At 40.3% G+C, this 24,306-nt stretch overlaps 1 protein-coding gene across 4 annotated transcripts in view; it reads left to right on the top strand.

The window, feature by feature from the left end:
• CHL1 (cell adhesion molecule L1 like) overlaps nucleotides 1-24,306 on the top strand; it is a 193,696-nt gene that overhangs the window by 14,595 nt on the left and 154,795 nt on the right. The gene's annotated exons all lie outside the window — the stretch shown is intronic.

Raw genomic sequence — 24,306 nt, 5'->3', positions numbered from 1 at the left:
GGAAATCAGAATAAGTTTGAGTTCTAATACAGCACATAGTTTTAATAAAGAAGCATAACTACAGAATACACTGGCACTCCCAAGAAAACCCATGTAAAATCAAGTCCTGCTCCTTCTTTAGTCCAAGGGATCTCTCTGATTTACGTCAGTGAGAGCATATAAGCCTTGTATCTAATTATCTTATTGGTACAGCCAGTTTTCATTGTCAGTATTTCAGTCTGCTTCATCATTATTATGCAGTGAAACCTCATGTAATTCCAACTGCACATCAAGATGAAAATTTAATTCTCTGTATATCATAAATATGTGTAGATGTATTTGGGGGTGGGGTGAGGGAGAGCAAACATCTAGTGTTCAGCTGTCCTGTGAGGTCTGATCTTCTGTATCAGAATATATTGAAATATCTATGTATTCACAAGGCCAGCGACAGCCTAAATTAAAAACAAAAAAACCAAACACTCTAGTAGGATCCTGCCTTCCTCCAAAATGTATGCTAAGCATGCTTGTAAATATTTTAGCCTTATACAAATACTACCATAGAAAGGACTATTTTTTTTTCTGTTTTTGTTATTTATACCAGGCACTTACTGGAATAAACAATGCACATGTAAACTCCTTTAATGTCTAGTCAATAGCAAGGTGTTTGGCCTTTAGAGTTTATGCATCTTTCAACCCAAAACTCCAAACTCAAAATTTCCCTGAGAAAGGGGATGGTTCCTGGAACATTTTAGGTACACAAACTAAAATTCAATGCATGAAACTCATCTGTTCATGTGCAAGTGTTTTGTTTCTTTTTCTGCCTGAGTCAGGTACAGTGTAAATAAATGAACTTAAGTCCACTACAAATAAGTGGTGTAAGCCAAGTTCATTTCAGGATACGGGACTGCACCCTGGTTCCACAATTCATATCCTTCATCTCCCAGTGTTTTATCCCTTTGGGAGAGGATGATGTACTGTCCTTTCAGGATCACTGAGTGTTGCTACTTCTGTTAAATTTCACAAGAGCTATTAGTGTTTCGTGCTAAGAGCAGTTTGAGGCTGATATTTTTAAAGTACTGATGGTTGGCCTAACTCGTCTCCCATTCAGATCCTTTGGAATTTCACAATTTATACTAATAGAAGTCCTTAGGCCAATGATGAGTGCTTATGAAAGTATGATACTCCACTAGCATCAGCTTTCATATACAGCCTCGTGGTGTGACCACATATCTGGTGACTGTCCTCCTTGCATTTGCTAGTGCTTCTAGCTGTCAGGTTTGAGAGCTTCTGCAGTTAGTATTTACTGCTAGAAGAACCTCTAGGAGAGTGACAGAATAGCTGGGGTAAGATGGTGGGAGATGTTAGAGGTGACAGTGGAAAGGACAGGAAAAAGGGAAGTGCAGAGGAGGGGGAAAAAGAGGTAGAAACTGGCTGCTGGAACAGCATCTCCTGTCAGTGTTATATGGAAAATAGTCGCTTTCGAAAAACTAGGTCTAGGTAAAGGCAAGAGTGTTGGGGGAGCCTGAATTGCCTGTTTCGTGCTAAGTAAAAAGCACCAGGGCAGTTTTAGACCCTATCCTTTGTTAATGACGATGGACCATATCCCAGTTTGACAAACTTCTGAAATGAATCCCAAGTAAAACCATATTTTCACATTGTTTAACTTCTAGATTCTGCATGCATGAAAGAAGGCAGCGGAATCAAAATTGCTTGCACATAATGTAAGGGGAGGGTTGCATCATATTGTAGGATGTGACATACACCTCCATGAACCAGAACTGAAGGGCATGACACACATTGCCTGGAATCTGTCACATGTTGCTTTTTCTGCTGTGGGCTGCCATTGCTGATTCTGATGTTCCCTTCATTCCATTGACAGAAATGCTATATACCATGAAATATTGCAACTTCTTCCTGATTTTTTTTTTCTTTAGAATGTGACTTCTTGAAGTCACTAAGAATGAATTGTTTGAGGAACCCAGAAAGAAAATCTATGCTGTTTTGTCTGTTTGCTCTGTGGCATATGATTGTCCAGCTCCTGTTATGAAATAATTTCACATGAACAGTGAAACCTTGAATTGTTTTTGGCAGAAGCACAACTGTGCTTCAGATAATGATAGTCTCAGATGGGTGATCGTTATTTTAAAATTGCTACAGAGTTGCTTCTGTGTTTGGAAACCAGATTGTAAGAAAAGAAAATGCTTAGGTGAAGATGCAAGGTACAGAACTAGTTATTGGTTCAGTCCTTGTTCTTTTTCCACACAGGCAGTTGCCAATTAAGTCCTTTAAGAAATCCATATCACTTTATCAGGGCTTATCCTGTAAAAGTTCTCCTTCCCAAATTGTGGACATGGATACTCTAGACATTTTTTCACTTTTTTTTTTCTTCAGTGAAGGAGAGCATTATTGCCTACTTATTCTTATAGCAGCTAGGCAGAGAAAAATAACTAGAATCTTTCATTTGTCATAAACCTAAAACATAGCAATTAGCCAAAGATTGTAGTGACTTGTTATATTTCTTACATGACAGCTTTTGGTTTTAAAGATGGAGTTATTGCAGGGCCTTTACTGTGGAAATAAGTTACATGTTTTGCGTGAATTGGCTACCAAAAATGCCATGTAATGTATCATAACATTTGTGACTAAGTAGGACATGGAATATACTTGGAATACATAGAAGAGGCAAATGATGTGCCTGATGTTGGTATAAGTATAAATGTGTTGGTTGATAGCTCTGCGCCAAAAGGTGGTAGCTTTCAGTACCATGCTAGAGCTTGGGCTCATGATGACGATACTCCTTTGCATTATTACAGAAGTGGTATGTTATGTTGCTTTGTGGAAGAAACATTATGAGAAGCATTCCTGGCCATGTCTGGTATCTGATCAGCTGGCAGGTAAATATCCTATGTCGAGCCTTGCAACCCAACTGGAACCTGATGGGAACTGACGGCAAGGGTCGGGGTTGGGTCTGAAAACAACCCAACTCTCTCGAGGATGAGTTGTCTCTGAGCTCCTCCTTTTCCTGCCTTTGAGATCTGTGCAGCAGTGGATGCCCTGCTTCTGCTGGCTTGTGCCACTTTACTGGTCTCTGTGTGCTGGAAAGTGACAAAGAGTCGCAGCCCCGTCACTCCATAGCGCACACAGCACAGTGAGGCAGTGGCTGGTGGACCTTGGGTATGCAGAGGTTCCTGCAGTGAACCCCATTGGCTGGAGGAGGCTGGAGACTGATCATGGGCAAGGGACATGGGGAGCATGAAGCCCTCACCAGGCTGAGCGCCATGGATGAGGTGACAGTGGGAATGTTGACTCAGGTTTGGGGTGAGTCTGAAAACGTCTCGACCCTCTTAGGCTGAGGTCAGGGGTGCTTAGGTTGGGTTTGAGTGTGGGCTGAGCTTTAAAATTAGGCCCAAAATGAGCTCTAATCCTATAGTACTTTTTGAAGAGTATAGAATGATTTGGCCAATATCCCTTCTCTGACAGGTTACAGCATCTAAACCTGTGTGAATGGGGTTGCTTAGCACAAAACTGTACTACCCGTTTTTAAACTCATTACATTGTGAAGTGCTTTGGGAATGTAGAGGTAGGAATTACCATAACAGATCTCAATAGTGGACCATCTAATCCAGTGTCCTGTTTCTCATAGTAATCGATACCAGGTGACTCAAAGACAGTGTAAAGCCCCCATAATGGACAGTCATGTAATAACATGCCTATGGAGGAAGTTCACCTTAATTCCAACCACTTAGTGTTTACCTTAAGAAACAAACAGGTTATAATTCTTTTATGTTTTTATCCTATTGAGTGTGGGTATTTTGATTATCCATATAAAGTACTAATTCTTTTTGAACTGTTTGTGGTTTGTCTCAGTAATGTTTTGTGGCAGTGCGTGCAGTGGGTCAATTAGTGTGAATTTATTTTCCCACTTTAAGTTTGCTATCTTCTAATTTCACTGTGTAAACAGAGTTCCTGTGTGACCTTGTCTATACCATTTATTATTTTATACTCCTCAATCATGGGACTTCTCTAAGGCTTTTCTTTCTAAAGGACTGGTCCTAATCCTATTGTTTGCCTCTTACAGAAATCTTTGCATACTGTCATGTTTTGCCATCCTTCTCTAGTCCTTTTCCATTTCTACTCTATCATTATGGTGGTAAGGTGAACACAGCTGAACTCAGTATTCCAAGTGAGGGCCTATCGTCAGTACCTATGATACCATAATTTTTATTCTTTTCTAACCCGTTCTTCGAGCAGCCTATCAGCTTGTTTGCTTTCTGGACCATCAGTGAGCACTGAGCTGATACTTTTACATTAAAATATAGGTTTTGCTGTTTAAAAACAATAAAATCAGTGCTTCTGCTGCACTGACAACTTTCCAGGGACCCAGTGCCGTTGGGCGAATTCAGTCTTTTAGAAATAAAATGCAATGGTTCATACAATTGCCAATAATATGTTGAAAGCGTAATAAAAGTTTGACAGATATTTCTGAAGGTGAAGTTTAAGAAATTTCAATCATAGAAACAGTGGCTTTGAGCCACTGAATAGTGTAGGTTCTTCTGACCCTATATACAACTGAAAATAGTTAAGGGAATCTAATACAGTCCTCTAAAATCCTCATGCTTTAGAGTATAAATCAACCTCTAACTAAGGGGGTTTGGGTTTCTTACTAGCTGCTTCAGAGGAAAGTGTAATGACCACCGTTACAGACAGGATACTGGATTAGCTGGACCACTGACCTAATAAAATACAGCAATTTCTGTATTACATTAATATTTTAAAGTTGCTTAACAATTACATTGTGTGGCTCTTTTGGTTGGAACTACACTATTTCCCAGAAGAAAAGTAGTTGGAAAACAGAAGCAACACATAGGGCTTGATTCCTAAAGAAACTTTGGCATGGTGATGTTGAGCGTCACAAAGCCTGAGTTCGGAGCCTAGGCTCCTTGTTGAATGAATCAGGGAGACGGGTGCCTCAGAATGGGATTCACAAAAGCCAGCACACTAGGAGGCTCCCTGACTAAGGTAGCAAATGGGAGATGTAAGCTGAGGGGGGTGTGCTAAGCCTCGCTGCTGAGTCCAGACTGCAGGGAGCCCACCTGCTTGAGCTGAAAAACCTTCTCTTGGCATTAGGCAACTGCAGTTTTTACAAAAAGCAGTGGGGAGGTGAGCAGTGTTTGGGGTACTTGCCTGGGAGGAGGGAGACATCTGGTTCAAATCCCACTTCCATCTGAGTGAGAGAAGGGATTTGAATAGGGATCTGCTACTTCTCAGGTGAGTGTCCTAACCACTGGGCTATCGGATATTGGATTGCGGAGTGCCCTCTGTCTCTCTAATTCAAACTGTTCCACTGTGGCTAAACACTTTAAAAACAAACAAACAAAAAAAGAGTCTGGTTGCTGGTTTCTGGGTCTGCCAGATGAGTGCTCTGAGTATCAAGCTACAAAGTCTCTGTCTGTCCCCCCCATCCCCTAATGCTTTCATATTTAGCGAGAGTGCAACAACTTCACAGAAGGGATGGAGGAACCCATAACACCTCCCCCTCCCCACCAGAATAGCCTATAGATCAGTGGCGAGGGAGGTAAAATCCCTTCTCCCACCCAGGGGGAACAGGGACTTGAACACGGGGCTCCCACATCCCAGGTGAATAGTTTAACTACTGCCCTAAAAGTTGTGAGGGAAAGCTGCCTTCTCTTCCAGCTATATAAGCTTACCTACGCAGGCTTGATCTCATAGGTGAGATCTGAGCATGCTTGCCAGATCAGCCCTCCGGGGCAAGTTAAGCAGAGGCTTGTTCCTTTCTTTGTGCTCTGAGCAGGATTACCAGCTTCCTAATTGCATAAAACCAAACACCCCTGCCCCACCCCTTCTCCGAGGCCCATCCCCCCTCCCTCTGTCACTCGCTGTCTCCCACCCTCAGTCACTTTCATGGGTCTGGTGCAGGAGGGGGTGAGGGCTCTGAGGTGCGGCCGGGGATGAGGGAGGGGCCTGGGATGCAGGAGAGGGCACTGGGCATTCTGGTCAAAAACCGGACGCCTGGCAATGCTTGCTCTGAGGCTTAGGCCTCTGGAGGCCTGCTCAGAGGAAGAAACATAGGTACCCAGGGAATCTTTGCAGCACAAATTTAGGCACTGAGTGAATTTAGGAATCAGCCAGTTTGGTTGCAGGTGAGCTGGGGTTTTGTGATTCTCACTGTGGCCTGATTCTAGGATTTAGGTGCCTAAATCCTTATGTGAATTTAGCCCAATTTAGTTTATATATATATTTTCTGGATTGTTTTGCACAGTGTGCAGTGGCTTGGCTTTTGCCTCAGGGTCCCGCATATGATATTAGCTTACCTTCCTGGAAAGTAATCAGAGTACTAGCAGCTTTCTACATAAAGGAAAACAAACAAAAACGAAGAAACCTGATATGGAAGCATATGAATTTTTTTACATCTAATCGGGGTGTATATATTTGTATTCCTTTTTGGAAACAAAAACATGCTAGTCCTTCTTGTACAGAAACTCCAAGAAGTGATGGAAGACTATAACCTCAATATTGGCATTGCTGGCTGATAAGTGCCTTCTGACCATCTCATGAGAGAGACTGTACTAAAGTGCACTCCTGCATTTGGCAGTAGACGCTCATTGTGGCAGATGTTATGACTCAGACTAGACACACTGATATTCAAGCTTTCCCCTTTCATAAGCGGCTTGCCCCCAAGCATGTTCTGACAGGGAGGATGTGATTTCAAATGAGCAAGTAAATGTGAAGGACTAGAAACCATAGCCACAAATTGCAGAGATTTCTCAGTATGACTCAAGGAAAAAGTCTTGTGCTTGCTGATCATTTTCTGTAGTGGTTCAGTATTGCTGTGTCCATGTGATTGTGGGCATTAGAACAAGTAGTTTATTGCCAGGCTACATGATTTGCCCTCTGATCTGAAAGCCAAAATTTAGACCACAAGGGAGGCAGTGTTTACCAGTGCACAGCCTCCTCTCCTGCCCATTGTAGATAATTTTATTTAAACAGCTCACTGCTTTTGGCCACTTTCATTAATATTACTCGTTAAAATAGGGAATATAGTGGAATTTTTTTAACCAACTCAAACAAGATCCTTGGAAGTATTTGGGCAACAAATACAGCGCCCAGAGCAAGAAGCATGTGTAAGAAACAGAAGAGCTTCAAAACCGTATGGGGCAAAGAAGTCAAATAGCGAGTGAGAAGCCCAGTAAGAGTCAGTGTCTCTGAGGGATGCACAGTGCTTCTGTTGACCAATCGTGTTAACTAGAGCGAGAACCCAGTGGAAAGCTACTTGGTAAATTCTGCTGACTCATTGTGGCAGGCTTGGCTTGTTAATGATATGAGAGGCTGGTGTGACCCTTTGGTGGGAGGGAAGTAGTGTGAGACAGGGAGGTCTCGAAAGAAACTGTTGAAACCATTAGGTTTGGAGAGGAAGATTAGGCTGAGGCTTATGTTCTGTTAACATTGTTAGTTAGCAGTAAAGCAAAACACAGGAAGGAGGTAGGTAGGCTTGGCTTTTCATATAGTGTATAGACTTTATTTGGAGCATGCTCAAAGGCTACCTGCTCGGAGATCCAGGGACACAAAAGAGACTGCTCCTTCTGCTCTGTTTTTATTATTTTTACTATCTGAGATCCGTGGCCAGTGTTGGATTTCTTGACCTGAACAGTTCAGGTATTTCATTAGAAGTGGAATCTTTCCAAAAAAGGAGAATTCTCCTCCTGTCTAGAAACAGCTGACAGAAGAGACCTGAAACTTGACAAAGAATCACCCAGAAACAGGTGACTGACTGACCTAGAAAAGAGAGTGTCAGTATCCAAATAAAAGAACAAAGTGTGTCAAAAACTGGATTTAGTAGCTTGTCAATAATTTACAAGATTTCAGCTAGGTTGAGATTGTGACCAGTGATAAGAAATTGCACTTTCCCTACATCTTCTTTCATGTTAGAGATTTATAACACCATTTAAAATGCAGGATTTTTTTTTTAAACAGGGCAAAGAATCCAGCCTAGCAATGCAAGTTCCATGAGAGGTTCTGTCTGGAAAACTTTCCAAATGGCATAATGAGGTTATTGTCAGTATTAAGACAATTATTTTTTACCTTTTGGGTTTGAGAGATGCGATGTGCATAAGAATTCTTGTCTAGTTAGATTTTTCCTTATCTCAGGACAATTTAAAAAAGGATAGTCTTCTGTCTGAACACTAGTGCTAGCTTTATTAGCTATCAGGTTTCACCTGTGGCAAGTCCAACTATTAAAATTAAAGCTGCCCCCCTCCCCCAAAAAATCACAAACACTTTCAGAATTGGGAGTTGTTTCACAGGATTCAAAATAGACCTATTTTATTTGTTTTTGTGAAACATTTTGATCAACATTTTTATTAATGAAGTGTTGTTTGGTAAAAGTGGGTTTCAGTATATGGAAAATTTCAAAAACCTGTTTTCTGTGAAAACTAAAATTATGTGAAAAATCTTACAAAAAACAGAAAATGCTTAAAAACTCCAATTTTTCAAGAACTATTTTTTTGATAAAAGGATATTTTCAACGAGAACACATATTTGAAGAATTTTGACTTTTTTGCCCAAAGTATAACATCTTGGATATATTTATGCTTGTACATAGCATAGCTCTAAAACCTCTGTTATACCTAGTAGTAGACATAGTTTATTAGTTCTGTTGCTGTAGCACCTAGAGTCCACAATCAGAGTTCAGCACCCCATTATAGCAGGCGCTTAACAAAGAAGTAAAACATGAATGGCCTTTGCTACTGTGAGCTCAGAGTCTAGAATTTTAAGAGGCAACAAAACAGAGGAATGAAGAGGGAGACAAGGGAACGGTAAAGCTGGCTATGTTTTCATGCGAAGCTGTTTCCCACTGGTCAAAGTATCACTTTTTCCAGTTCTTGCAACTTTATCATGTCTTGTTTATATTTCACGTTTTTCGTAAAGCCCTAGGAAATGAATGATTGTGATAAAATCTGCTTTCATTAAAAAAAATCAGAGTCGAGCACTTACAGTGAAGAGAACAGCCTGAAAACATGAACTGTACAGGCATAGAAACCAAGTAAAAAGAACTCAACTTCATTACGCGGTCTCAGTCTTTTCAAGGCCAGACTTGATTTTTAAGTATTTGGGCTTGGCAAGAAAGAAGTCATGTGCCAGTTGAGACACTTGGGCACAAAAAGGGCAAATGTGTGGTGGTTGGCTATACTGGAGCCTCAGCAATCCCGAAGTCAGTACTCTGTACGTGAAATGACAGAGAGGCTCTTGTGAGCTCACAGAAAGGAAAAGCAAGAACTCACAGGGACCGAACAAGCCCTTAAAGCCAGGCAGGCTAGTAGGCTTAGCACTAGCACCTTCCTATTCCTTTCCGCTCTGGTGAGGGCATTGCTGTCTGATTTTCTGAGCTGAGACTCCAGGATGTATTTTTGATTCACTCTGACCTCCTCCCACTCTCCTCCACACCCCTATTATGACTTTTCCTCACTATGCTTCTTACCAGCCTGCCTTCCATGCTTTTCCTAGTTTTTCTTCTCCTGTCTCCACTTTCAGTATCCCTCACTCAGTTCATTTCATTTCCTATCCTTTGCTTCTTTTAACTCATCCCCTTCCTCCCCTCAATTCACATCATGCCCTAGGACACATCCCCCAACATACAAAAAATACATAACTGTGAAACGAACTTGTTTGCCAGCCACCACTGTGATCTCTTTGCTGCTGCAGGATTTCCCTTTCTCCCACTATTTTTGTGTGTCCTATTCTAGGGCCTTATTTAGAGAGGTGTTTAAGCATGTGAGTATCCTATTGACTTCCTGATGGAAACGGGAGAATGTTGTCAGATTCAATGGGACTATTCAAGTGCTTAAAGTTAGGCACGTGCTTAGGTACTTTGCTGAATCAGGGCATTTTATATTCAGCTTTTCAAAGCAAGTTCTGTGTCTTGCCACACATTTGTACACTACCCATTGCCATAGGTTCCTAATTCTGACTAGAGTCTTCTAGTGCTACAGTGGTGCTAATCATAAATATTAATAAGAAGAATCATGGCCAAATTCTGATCTCATTGACACTGAAATACTTTATTGACTTACACTAATGTGATCTCACATTAGTGTCTCTTTGAAGTCAGCTGAGATGAGGATGAGGACCTCTGTTTTTTCTCCATTATTTACAATTTCCTATAATCTGATTCTGACTATTTTCTACACAGAGGTACAGGATAAGAAAGGAATTAAAGAGGGAGCTTTAACCCTTAATAGGCCTGTATTCCTGGGGGAGTATGGAGATTAAAGAATCAAAATGCTCTAGGAGATTGTCACTCAGCTAATGATAATATTAGCCTATGGCAGTTAGGAATGATATGGCTGATACTTAGCAGGTTGTGAACCAATTAGTCTGCTGAAATAATACTTGGTCCATTGGGTGAGAATGTTAAGAATATTTATAGGACAGGGTACAGAGTCCTCTAACCAGAAATGTAGAGAACCGCTTAAGTACAGGTTATCCCAAGTCCTTTTCTCATTAGATAATGTGGTTAACAGGTAAACAAATGTTTGTCAGTGTAACTCTTAAGATTTAGAGATTCTTCTTGAATTCTCTATTTCCAAGTATCATGAAATCAATTAGGGTCACTTAATACACATTTAGATGTGTTGTAATATTGAGAACTGACATCCACAGAAACACATGTCCTAGGTAGCATGCAGAGCAGTTTGCTTACAGCGGTTCTGAATTTGACCCACTGTCTAAAATTCACCTGTTGTCACTTCTGGTTGCCCTGTTGTTGAACGCCAGCCCCTTTGGAAGCACATTTCTTCTGTTAGCAAGATCTCTTATAGGTTTGTCCAGTTAGCATGATGGTAATAATCATGAGATGGTCGAGTTCAGGATCCTGACAAAAGGAAGAAAGGAGAGCAGCAGAATACAGACCCTGGACTTCAGAAAAGCAGACTTTGACTCCCTCCGGGAACTGATGGGCAGGATCCCCTGGGAGGCTAATATGAGGGGGAAAAGAAGTCCAGGAGAGCTGATTATTTTAAAGAACCCTTACTGAGGTCGCAGGCACAAACCATCCCAGTGTGCAGAAAAAATAGCAAATATGGCAGATGACCAGTTTGACTTAACAGAGTAATCTTCAGTGAGCTTAAACACAAAAGGGAAGCGAATAAGAAGCGGAAACTTGGACAGATGACTAGGGAGGAGTATAAAAATATTGCTCGAGCATGCAGGCGTGTAATCAGGAAGGCTAAAGCACAACTGGAGTTGCAGCTCACAAGGGCTGTGAAGGGTAACAAGAAGGGTTTCTACAGGCATGTTAGCAAGAAGAAGGTGGTCAGGAAAAGTGTGGGGACCTTACTGAATAGGGGAGGCAACCTAGTGACAGATGATGTGGAAAAAGCAGCAGTACTCAATGCTTTTTTTGCCTCAGTTTTCACGGACAAGGTTAGCTCCCAGACTGCTGCACTGGGCAGCACAGTATGGGGAGGAGGTGAGCAGCCCTCAGTGGTGAAAGAACAGGTTAAGGACTATTTAGAAAAGCTGGACATGCACAAGTCCATGGGGCCATATGCAATGCATCTGAGGGTGCTGGGTGAATTGGCTGATGTGATTGCAGAGCCATTGGACATTATCTTTTGAAAACGCGTGGTGATTGGGGGAGGTCCGAGATGATTGGAAAAAGGCAAGTATAGTGCCCATCTTTGGAAAAGGAAAGAAGTAGAATCCAGGGAATTACAGACTGGTCAACCTCTCCTCAGTCCCTGGAAAAATCATGGAGCAGGTCATCAAGGAATCCATTTTGAAGCACTTGGAGGAGAGGAAGGTGATCAGGAACAGTCAACATGGATTCACCAAGGGCAAATTATGCCTGACCAACCTGATTGCCTTCTATGATGAGATAACTGGCTCTGTGGCTACAGAGAAAATGGTGGACATGATATACCTTGACTTTAGCAAAGCTTTTGATATGGTTTCCCACAGTGTTCTTGCCAGCTAGTTAAAGTAGTATGGATTGGATGAATGGACTGTAAGGTGGATAGAAAGCTGGCTAGATCGTCGGGCTCAATGGGTAGTGATCAATGGCTCCATGTCTAATTGGCAGCCAGTATCAAGTGGAGTGCCCCACTGGTCAGTCCTGGGGCTGGTTTTGTTCAGTGTTTTCAGTAATGATCTGGATGATGGGATGGATTGCACACTCAGCAAGTTTGCAAATGACACTACGTTAGGAGAGGAAATGGATATACAGGAGGGTAGGGATAGAGCCCAGAGTGACCTGCACAAATTGGAGAATTGGGCCAAAAGAAATCTGATGAGGTTCAACAAGGACAAGTGCAGAGTCCTGCACTTAGGACAGAAGAATCCCATGCACTGCTACAGGCTGGGGACCGACTGGCTAAGTGGTGGTTCTGCCGAAAAAGACCTGGGGATTATAGTGGACGAGAAAGTGGATATGAGTTAATGGTGTGCCCTTATTGCCAAGAAGACTAATGGCATATTGGATGGAGCTAGGCTGTTGTCAGTTGTGGCCGATGACAGAACAAGAAATAATGGTCTCAAGTTGCAGTGGGGAAGGTCTAGGTTGGATATTAGAAAACACTGTATCACTAGGAGGGTGGTGAAGCACTGGAATGGGTTACCGAGGGAAGTGGTGGAATCTCCTTCCTTAGAGGTTTTTAAGGTCAGGCTTGACATAGCCTTGGCTGGGATGATTTAGTTGGGTTTGGTCCTGCTTTGAGCAGGGGGTTGGACTAGATGACCTCCTGAGGTCTCTTCTAACCCTAATCTTCTATGATGGGCCAAATTCTGATATTATTACTCACATTGAATTGTCACTTAATTTATGAGTTGTTCCATTAACTCGAATGTGACACACACATACTATTTAATATCACTAAGGCTATCTGGTTCTGATCCAATTTAATTAATAAAAAGTGTGCATAGCAAACCTTCCTCCAGTATGTACGTCTAGGGGGAATATGGAATACTCAGGTATCTAAACAGATATCCCTTACAGGTGCATAGGTCTTTTTAAAAACAAAAACCCAAAACATTTCATTACTGTTTTAAAGGGACAGAATAATTTTATTTCACTTGTGTCGCTTCCCACCCCCCAACAAATTTTTTTTCCAAGGCATCACTTAATAAAATTTTATTAGAAAGATAATATGGAAATAAAGATAATAAGGCTTAAACTGACTAACCTTTCACAACTTCAGAGTACTGCTTGCTTTAATTTCAGGGGTAAATTTGGTGCTTGCTTATTTGATGCAGAAGTTGCAGATAGAAGCAGATGAAAATGTGGGATTTAGTGCTGCTATTTCTGGTATTACCACTACAGTACAGTCAAGATATTCTGCTCCGCTATTTTACAGCATATAGTCAACTTGAAATACAGCCATTTTGAAGTCAAGACTGTAAAAGGTTCATTTTAACACCTGTTTGGAAAATTAAATTTCAAGCTAGGGCCTTTATTGCACATGGCATACTGTACCAATTCATGTATGCAAGAAATTAGAACCTTTTAAAATATAAATTACAGGTTCTGATCTTTTGTCCTTGTGCATTATGCTCTTCTTTGTGCTGCTGCATTGTCAAATGCTGCTCTGACTGTGAAATGCTGTTCTTTTTAATATGCACATGGTATTTCTGATGGATCATATATGTTGAAAATGACATAATGTCTTTTTGATCCTGAAAAGCACCATGCTGATTGGTACTGATAATTGTTTTAATAGCTTGTTTTGTTCGTGTGTATATGTGATATAACATAGTGGCAGTTAAATGGGGTAAAATGTTCTTTTTGAGAAGAAGATCCAAGTCTGTATAGACTCTCCAGGGATCTCATTAAAGTGCTCTCTCCTTAATATAATGTACTGCAATAACAGCTATCAGAATCCCCACAGTGTGGTTTCCTGATAGGTTAGTTTACACAGAATTAATTGTCTAATTTTGCCAACAACCAGTGCAGTGAACATTGATTTTTGCATTAGCCTTATGTTTTGCTTTCGTGAATTCTGCTTCCTATTTTTTAGGTAGTTTTTGGCTCTCAATTCTCATTAATATCACTTTGTCAGAACATGAATTGCATATAAAGTATGATTTATTCATACTGTTTATTCTTTTTTCTCAATATTTCAGAGGAAATTGGCTAATTTAGAGGATTCTTGCATAAGTGCATGGAAAAACATCATTTGGCAAAGGACCTTTTTCAGAAAAACAAATTCAAACTTTCATGGGCTTATATGGCTTAGCTGCCATGTAGCCTAATGTGTTGATTCCTGGATCAACAATTGATTTCACTTGTTTTGAGAGTTCAGATTGCTGTCTTCTGTAGTGTTGTAGAAAACCGAAAATGTCCAAAAAACCCAATAGAGCCATCTGTTGCAGACAGGCGCTGGATAGAAGTACAGAGGAATCCGTCTAGAACAATATCTTAATGGATATGGTGGGATTTTTGCGTGCACAAGGATTGCAAAGGTGGGCTCATTAAGTAGAGTCATGGAATTCCAGTTTTGCATGTTAATTATAGACTTTTTCATTCCACTTCACAGTTGGCATCTAGCTATACCCAGAAAGGGTTCCACTATGTGTGGACCATCATAAGGCACAAACTGCTGGGTATAGTGATTCAGCTCTGAAAATACAGCCTTGTTTGTAGACATTACAGACCGCATCCTCAACTGGTGTAACACCATGGGAGTTAGCAGTGTGAGTTGCTGTCCAGACTCAATTAAGAGTAGTGTGTGGCATCTAAGGGTATGTCTACACTGCACACACCTTACAGTGACATATAGAGTACACACATTGTACACCTCCTTAGCACAGGTATAAATTGCAGTGTAGATGGTGAGTCACTGCTTACGTAATACTGACAGACCCTGGTCGTCGGCGGGCAGGATCAAACTGGGGACCTCTGGAGCTTAATCCATGAGTCTCTACAGCATGAGCTAAAAGCCAACTGGTTGTTAACTAAGGCTGTAGAACAGACTCATTTAACTCTCTCTTCGTGGTCTCTGTGCCATTAGATGGGACAGAACACCCAGGAGGTATGTGGGTTACACAAGCCAGTAAAGACACACCTGAATCCTCAGGGAAAGACACTGGTAGTGGTTAAAGGCTCTGACAAGGGCAAGGTGCCCACTCTCTTATTCCTGGAATATCGGACATTCTGCGGCTTCTAGGAATAGCATGGCCATGCTCCCGTTGGCATGATTTTGTATGCATGGTGCATGTGGGTCACACCGCATGGGTGTGTGTGTGCCATTTTAAGACTATGCAATGCTATCCTGCCCCCGTTGGTGTGTGTGAGGTCACATCAGTAGGGCTGGGCCAGTGCACTCTCCATTATGGTGTGAATCAGACTGGTGGGGGGAGACATCTGGTTTTGTTTCAGTAACGGGTAGGGGACAAAAGTTACAGAAAACAGGACTGTTCAGTTCAAAACTGTCTGAGTGGCCTGCCTAAGTAGGGAGGAAGGCAGTGGGCCTGCTGCCAGAGCCTTTCCCCTCCTCATTCCCACACCAGGGACTTTCACTGACATGTTTAGCCAAACACTGGGTTGTGGAGGCTGCCAGCTTTTCACTGTGGCCTGAAGCTATGCGTACCCTACATGGTGCTACCAGTGGTAGATGTAGCCTAAGAGAGCGAAACACAGTGCCTTGAAAGTTGATTTTTTTTTTTTTTCTTAAAGGGAGACTTCATTGAAGTGTAAAAGAAATCCTAATCACTACATCTGATTGCTTGCGTTGGGGGGGAGCTGGACTGGAGATGGGCTGGACACTCTGAAGAGGGGACTAAATAATAGGCAGAGATTGAGCATAACTGAGGCGTGGGTTTGAGGAAAGTTCCTTGGTTTCCCAAACACCTATCAGATCAGTGTGGTGAGGTGTGGAAGAAGGTGTTCACGGTCATAACATCTCGTCTGATGTCAGCAGTGACTATTTTTAAAATGTTGCCTGTCTCTATAAGATGTGGCAGGGGATGAGCACTATGAGGACTTGTGCAGAAGAGGAAAGTAGATTCTCATAAAGGAGGCGTAGCGAGAGAGGCAGAGATTGCTTTGTTCAAGGAGGAAAGAAGTCATGGGTACGGTGATAATTTAACTAAGATTCTAGTGGATTTGAAAATAGATAGCTAAAGCTGTTGAAGTTTTTAGGTGATGGCTGAGTCAGGTGCTAATAATGCCCAAGTAGGCAAGCAGTTAGGCATAGTTTATATTATAATAATAATTTAATGAAATCAAAGTATAGAATTAACAAGATGTGCCATCACCGCCCCTGTCATCTTGCTTACATGTTGCAAGTTCTTCTCCTGTCTTTCATCTGTCTACTTTTTAGATTAAACATTTTTCCAGGGCAAAGATCGTGCCTTTTTCTGTGAAAGTACTTAACACATTTTAATCTAATTGTCGGTGTGGTCTAGTGGTTATTTCCACCACTGCTGTGTAGTCTGACTTCAAGCAAGTACCTTCACTTCTGTTTTTATTCCCTCCTCCCAACACTTCCTGTCTGAACTATTTAGTCTGTAAGTCCCTGCCCTGCAGAGTTATCTGTTAATATAGCATAATGGAGTCTAGAGCTCCTAGGTGCTATGTACAGTAATAGGTGCTCAGTAATAATAGCAAGTGTATATTGCCTAGCACAATGGAGCAGCCATCTCAGTTGGGATCTTTAGATGCTACCAGAATTTATATAATAATCTAATAGGTCTCCTCTGTCTCTAAACTCTAGGGGTGAAATCCTGGCTCCATTTAAATCAATAGCAGTTTTTCCATTGCCTGCAATGGGGTGAGCATTACACCCCATGATTTTATACAAAAAGTAAATAACTGATTAAAATGTAATTGTATCTGAAATAAAATGGTAAATAATAATTAACAGTGAGATATTAAACTCCTCTCCTGGTAGTTTGATGCATAACAGAACTGAGTACCAGTGATATGTCACCTTGTGAATGGGCAAAATCGTCTTAATGGATTAACATGAGTTTAGGCAGCCAAGAAACTAAGTATGAAAACCAAGTTTAAGATGAATTGTGGACAACAGATATCAAAATCAGAGTCCATATGGCCTCTAACACCTACCATATGGTTTTAAGTTAAAGATAAAACTGGATTAACTTTGGCAATCATAATGAAAACAAAACCAAGTTTTTCTTTTGTTGAACTGTGATTAGTGTTCTGCAGAGGAGTCCGAGTGGTATTAAAATGAACATTGCATCCCCTTCTGGCTTGTCAAATGGACCTTTGGAACTGGTTATGAAATGGTTTTGATTTTGCCAGAAAGACAATGTGAAAGTCAAAAGGGTGAGGTGTCATGTAGCATGACCTTGTGCAGCTTCCATGCCCTACAATCTATGAATCACTTCTTCCAATCAGTTCACTGAGCTTAGAGTTGACCAGTTGAAATCAACACGTTGAGGGCTGGATCCTGGGACAAGGTTGGGTACACTTTAATGAGTAATTGCCTCTGTGGTCAAAGAGCTACCCCTAACTGTGCAATAATTCACATAGGAAACAGAGAAACAATCAACAGTAGTTCTAATTAAGTGTTTCAAATCATGTTTGGTCCTAAAGCCGTATTTAGCTTTGTTAGTTCTGCTCTGTAATAGCATAAATACAGCTATGTAATACCATGGCTTTTTACTAGGTCTTTGTATGTGTTGTGATAAGCCAAGTGACGGACACTATATTCTTTCATGTTCTTTATGTTCTCTTTTGTTTCGATGGTACCATGAAGTGGTATTACTTATGCATTAAACAAGAAAGTACTTCAATATATGATCAAAGGAGATGGAGGAACACAAGGTCACAAAGAATATATGTAGAGCTCTGGGTGAATGATAAGTTGAGTTTAAAAGCTTCACAGGCTGATTAATTCCATTCTTAGATCGCCTGCTTGGAGGATTCTGGTGCCTCCAATAGGCAACAATCTCCTTTTGAATCTTTCACTAGGAGGTTGCCTGGGAGAACTGCTGCTGTTACTATAGTTTGGGGCCTAAAGAGGTTACCCCAAAGGTCAGACGCTGAGAGATTTCCTCAAAGAGTTTATTGATTTTGCTGGAAGGCTGAATTGAAAAAGAGGACTCCCTCCCAGATCTGCTACTGATACCAGTCTCCTCGCACTGCCTACACAGAACACAGTAGTAAAAGTGTAAGTGTAGAGAAAGCTGTCAAAAAAACTGAGTCATACAGACATTGAAAACTCTAGTCTCTTTCTCTGACATCTTAGAGTAGGTGATAATATTGGTTACTGCTCCATGAAGACAGAAAGGGTTTTCTTATTTTATGGATGTTGGAAATGGACTATATTAGCGGCAAAATTGAACAGAATAAAGATTTAGGGTCAGATCCTCAGCTGGAGTAAATTGGCAGAGCTTCCTTGACTGGAATGGAACTATGCTGATTTATACTAGCTGAGGATTTGGGTCTGATTTTTTCCCCACATATTTTAGGTTCTTAAATGTATGTGTGGGCAAAACCCATGCACAATTGCTGTGACTAGGAGTGCAGGTTTGTAATGTGTGCAATCTGATTAATTTTACACAAAAATTAAGCATGCCTATTTTGCCCACCTACCTTGTCTGAAATGTGGCCTTATAAATGGCCAAAATGCTATAGGTAGCAGTTAGCAAACTATTCAACTGGATGTCTCTCAGCCCTTCTATTTACATTTATTACCAATTCTCCCATTCTGTTGACATCTCTATTTGAATCATTAAAAAAGATAACGTATTTCATGGTCTAAGAAGATATTTGTTAGTTGTACCTTTCTTGATCTGCAGACATTTTTATAGCTCAGTGAAACTGAGCTAAAATGAAACCTGCATATTCTGAAATTTTGGGTTGTGTCAGAGCAGGGGAGGGGAGAGGGAAGATTCAGATTAATAATTTAGTGGATCTGTTTATTTAGTTAAAAATAACAGCAAAACAGTTAAGCTCTTTTAAATTCCCAATAACACAATATTGACAGTACACCAGTTTTTTTTTAAATGTCTCAGGACTCCAGATTCATCTATTTTGGTAAATATATTCCTAAAGCTGTCACTCATCCTCCATAGTTTCTTTGTGATGTGAGGGAATTGTAATTAGAATGAATAATAATGAATGCATTATTCAGTATCTATACATATCTGTTGATTTTTATCATGTACTATATTCCCTGTGTCAGTCCAAATGTGTCTGCAACGTAATTTTTTTTTAAAAATTGAAGTCATGTTTTATTAAACTGTAACTGTTTGTTCAAGAACAGCTTCCTTTTTTATTACGTTTTCCTAATGAGCACCTTGCTTTTGAAGTTTATGTTAAATGTGCATGTGCATCATTCTTTCTCTCTCATCTTCTACTTTTATAGTGAGGTGAAGATACATATCTGTGACTAAAGAGCTAAGGTTTTTTCTTGCAGCAACGACTCTTTGATACAGTGGAATCCAGTTACTAGAATCAATTTGGGCATCTTCCATTTTGATCATTAAATCTGTATTATGATCACAATGGGCAGATCCATTACATTTCCCAAGTCTGGTTTCTGCAAAGACGCAAAGTATCTCCATCTTGCAAAGAGAGGCAAAGTTCAAATAGGCATGTCAGTCTCATGGAAGGTTGGTCGGGTTTTAATTGATTCTAACTGGCATTCCCACAGGCTGTGGTATTTTATACCTGCAGTTGAGTTCCCCTCAAAAATGTATGGGGTTTTTAATTGCCTTTGAAGACATTACACAAACTCAAAATAATTACTTCTAAATTTGTTCCTTACAACTGAATGCCCTCTGATCAGGACAGGTGATTGGAAAGCACATTAGCACCAGTTCTTTGGAAAGCAATCTGAATCATTAGTCTTTCCTCCATTGAGGTGAGAGATTTTTGACAAAACTGTTTATTCTGGGCAGACATTTTACCGGTTTGTAATCCTATGGAATGATTATACCAGTAGACATATATAGGGTATTTTTTAAGTCTATAAAGCCCCAATCCAAGTAAATATTGAACAATGTATTGAATTTTAAGCATATGAATAATCCCATATTTAAAGTTAAACATGTGCCTAAATGCTTTGCTTCATTGGGTTATAAAACATGTATTCACCCCTATGCTGAAATATAAAGAGTAAATATTATGCTTGCAGTGATAAAGGGAAATATAATGCCACTCACTGGACTGCTGTTTCAAGGATTTTCAGATGATTTTCATACTATTCTCTCCCCTAGCTGTTCAAAAATTACAAAGCTGAAGGGTCCATCTTTACCAAGTGTCACATTTTGTGGTAGCATATCTTGTTATTAATAAGAAGGGATCCGATTACCACATCACGCTTAGAGCTGGGCAAATGATTCATAACAAACAATTTTATTCAACGTATTTCACCTTTTTTCTCTTTGCAGATTGTTTTTAATTTGTTCATGGACAACCTCAAATTTCCTTATTCTTCTGAATTATCTGTATTTGTCCTCATAGGGTAATTTTTAGTCTATAAATCCCTTGCCAGTAGTATTTTGGAAATGTTCTAAAATTCACACTCACTACCTAACTTACATGTTACAGTTTCTTTGGCCTGATAAATTATTGTCTGGCTATGCCGAAAGAAGGACAGGAGACATTTGACATGGGTTTAATCAGGCCGGAACTTTTATTATTAGATGTCTGGGACTACCCGGCAGATAAGTGTACAATGAAGGTAACCCCATGTTTATTCTGTAATTACCTGGGGAGCTTTTTCCAGGTCCCTACAACAAATCCATTGCTATAAGGTGGGCTATAAGAATGAGGGGGTTGGCTCCCTGCTGTACCAATTATAGGAGTCCCCAACTACCCCCTTTTTCGTTCCTTTAATGAACACCTCTTTTTAAGTCCTTCTACAAGCCATTTATCCGCTCACTGTATACCTTTCCTTTGGAGTACTTGCACTGGACATCCACCCTACACTTAAATAATGAGTTGTGACCTATGGCCTACCACCTGTCATGCCATGCTCGAACAGAGCCCTTCCTGAAATCTGGTGTGTGGAAGGTGAACAAGCCCCAACTGCACCCAAGCCAATATGGTGGTAAGGGAAAAAATGCCTTCCCAGCCCTCCTAAAAACGGGCAGCTAGTGTAATGCCCACGCAGGTGTTGACCAAATCTGGCATTTTACCACCTAAAAGGGAGGGAGGATGGGTCCTGCTTCAGCCTTGGTCCATGTAAAAAGGAAGGCTTTCGGTGCACAGCTGCCTCTTTTAAACCCCGCATTCCCAGAGGATAAGTCAGCAACCATGCTGTCCCTTTTTTTGCAGCAGTTTTCCTCTCTTGCCCATACCCCCCAGCCATAAAGCACCGTTCCCTTCACTTGGCCATCCAGCCAAGCATGCGTGTGTGCACACATCCGCTTAAAGGTGCAGGGTGGTCATTTGTGTAACTGACCAACAACTACATTAAGTTATAACTGTATAGTCCAGTGTGAACTTTCAGTTCAGCATTGAAAATTTGCAGTGGTCTGTGATGCCATTTGGAATTCACTTTTAGTAAATATTCAAAATTCAGTCTTAAAATTCATTTTGCTTGAGTCCTTGAACTAGCACAAATTGTTCCTTCACTAGAAACACCACTCAAGTGAACATGAAAGGGGTGCTGACCCAGTGAAAGCAAGTTAGTTGTACAACTTGAATAATAAATATGTGAATAACCTTTTTAGATATTCCTGTAAGATTGCAGTTTGATAAATACTGTAAATGGAAGACAGGATGGTGCTTCAATGCTACTATATAATAGGTGTGAAATAGTTGTCATTTGAATTATGTTTATGTTGGAGACATGGAAAAGGGCAGCTCAAACTCATACAGTTCTGCTTAGTTGTTGTTTTTAAAGAAATGGGAGAAATTAGAGACCCAGTGCCTCAGCTGGTATAAATTGGTATAGCTCCACTGAAGTCCAAGGGAGTTATGCTGATTTATGCCAGCTAAGGATCTGGCCCAGAATATCTACCCACGATTACATATTCAAAATACAAGAGTGAATTTTATGAAGATTTTCTTCCCTTAAATCCCAACATTTTGAATATAAATACATATGCACTGTGGAAAAAATTGTGCTCCAGCATCTAATATAAAGTTGTAGCATACAGCGTTATGTGACTCTATATTACCAGCCCAGAGGGAATCCTCTTTTTGCTATATAAAAGAAAATGCATACCATTCAATTTGCATGTACTTTATGTTCCAAAGGAGTTCAAGGAAAGGTAGTAGCAAAGCAATAACAGTAGAAATGACTTAGGGTTGATATGTTGTAAAAAGCAAATGGAAGTGTGCCCTATACCACAGGGACTCCAAATGCAAAATCATTCCAACTAATAAGCATATACTAAGTGTGCCAAATCCTACCCTAAGGTGTACGCAGCCCACCCTAGTACTGTTAACTGAGTTTACTGACTTTTATTGACTATCAGAATTTATTGACCCAGGAGGTAAATATTGACAGAGGTGATTCCTACCAGTCAGAATTTTCCTCAAGAGATCATAAATCTTGTTGTTCACTGAAATTTAAAGTCAATGTATGTACAGGTATCATAAATTGAGTTTAATTGCTGAACACTTACCATGATCTTTAAATATTGCTACATATAGGGCATGAATTTATTTGCCTAAACCTAATTTACATGGAGGGGGAAAAAACACATGTACCTAGCAAGTAAGAAGCCCAAGTGACCATATGCTTACATAAATATTGCACCTGATTTACTTCTGGTATGTGTCAGTACAGCCTTATTTCTGATTATTGGTCTTTTTATTTTATCAGCCAGAATCTGGTCCAGTGTATTGGATTGACAAAATATCGTTCTGCCCTGCCTTATTTTATTGGTACTATAAATCATAGAGCTACAGAAATTGTTAAATTGACCCATGTATTGAGGGAAGAGATCTTGGAGTTACTGTGGATAATTCTCTGAAGACATCCACTCAGTGTGCAGCGGCAGTCAAAAAAAAACAAAAAAAAGCAAACAGGATGTTAGGAATCATTAAAAAAGGGATACAGAATAAGAAGGAGAATATCTTATTGCCCTTATATAAATCCATGATACGCCCACATCTTGAATACTGCGTACAGATGTGGTCTCCATCTCAAAAAAGATATACGGCATTAGAAAAGGTTTAGAGAAGGGCAGCTAAAATGATTAGGGGTTTGGAACAGGTCCTATATGAGGAGAGATTAAAGAGGCTAGGACTTTTCAGCTTGGAAAAAGGAGACTAAGGGGGGATATGATAGAGGTATATAAAATCATGAGTGGTGTGGTGAAAGTGAATAAGGATAAGTTATTTACTTGTTCCCATAATATAAGAACTAGGAGCCACCAAAAGAAATTAATGGGCAGCAGGCTTAAAACAAATAAAAAGTTCTTCTTCACATAGCGCACAGTCAACTTGTGGAACTCCTTGCCTGAGGAGGTTGTGAAGGGTAGGGCTATTACAAGGTTTAAAAGAGAACTACATAAGTTCATGGAGGTTAAATCCATTAATGGCTATTAACCAGAATGGATAAGGAATGGTGTCCCTAGCCTCTGTTTGTCAGAAGGTGGAGATGGATGGCAGGAGAGAGATCACTTGATCATAACCTGTTAGGGTCACTCCCTCTGGGACATCTGGCATTGGCCACTGTCAGTAGACTGGATACTGCGCTGGATGGACCTTTGGTCTGACCCAGTTGGGCCATTCTATGTTCTTATGCCCTTATTACTGATTATACAGCTAAGTTGAGCATGTCAAGATCCTCTTCATTTTTAATAATGCTCTTGGACAGTAATAAGTGGAAGATTTTTGATACTTAGCTGCTTTGTTTTTTTGCCACAGTCATTACAAGTTATTGTATTTTCAGTTATTCTCATTATTTGATATATATCAGAGTTTTCAGTATATATCAACTTTCAGTTCAGTTTAGGTAAGTGTAAATTGGTGACTTGTACACTCTAGAGAGTAAAGTTTGTTGAAAATAGGAATTTATGTCCCATGGGAAGTTTCAATATTTCATAATTTGTTTTCATCCTGAATTGGAACAAAAGGAAGAAATTTCAATTTTTCACAGAATAGAAAGTTCCAAAAAACATAAACTGGAAAATGTTGAAATGCTTCACTTCAACATTTTTTATAAAAATGAAAGTTTCCAATATTCCTGAATTGAAACATTTCACTTCAGCTTCTTGAAACAAGTTGAAATGTTTTATTTAGGCTTTGTTTAACATTGAACTGCATCCATCTGAGCTGTAGGGTGCCTCCTGAAAGATGTACGATAGTTTGAATATTCAATACCATCATTGTCCTCTGTGGTCAGAGCAACCTGGTCAGACTACATCTCCCATGAGTCACTCATG

This window comes from Chelonoidis abingdonii, chromosome 17 (assembly GCF_003597395.2).
Source record: "Chelonoidis abingdonii isolate Lonesome George chromosome 17, CheloAbing_2.0, whole genome shotgun sequence".
NCBI classification, from domain to species: domain Eukaryota; kingdom Metazoa; phylum Chordata; order Testudines; family Testudinidae; genus Chelonoidis; species Chelonoidis abingdonii.
Note: the sequence above shows the minus strand (reverse complement) of the source record. Positions and strands in the feature narration are given on the sequence as shown.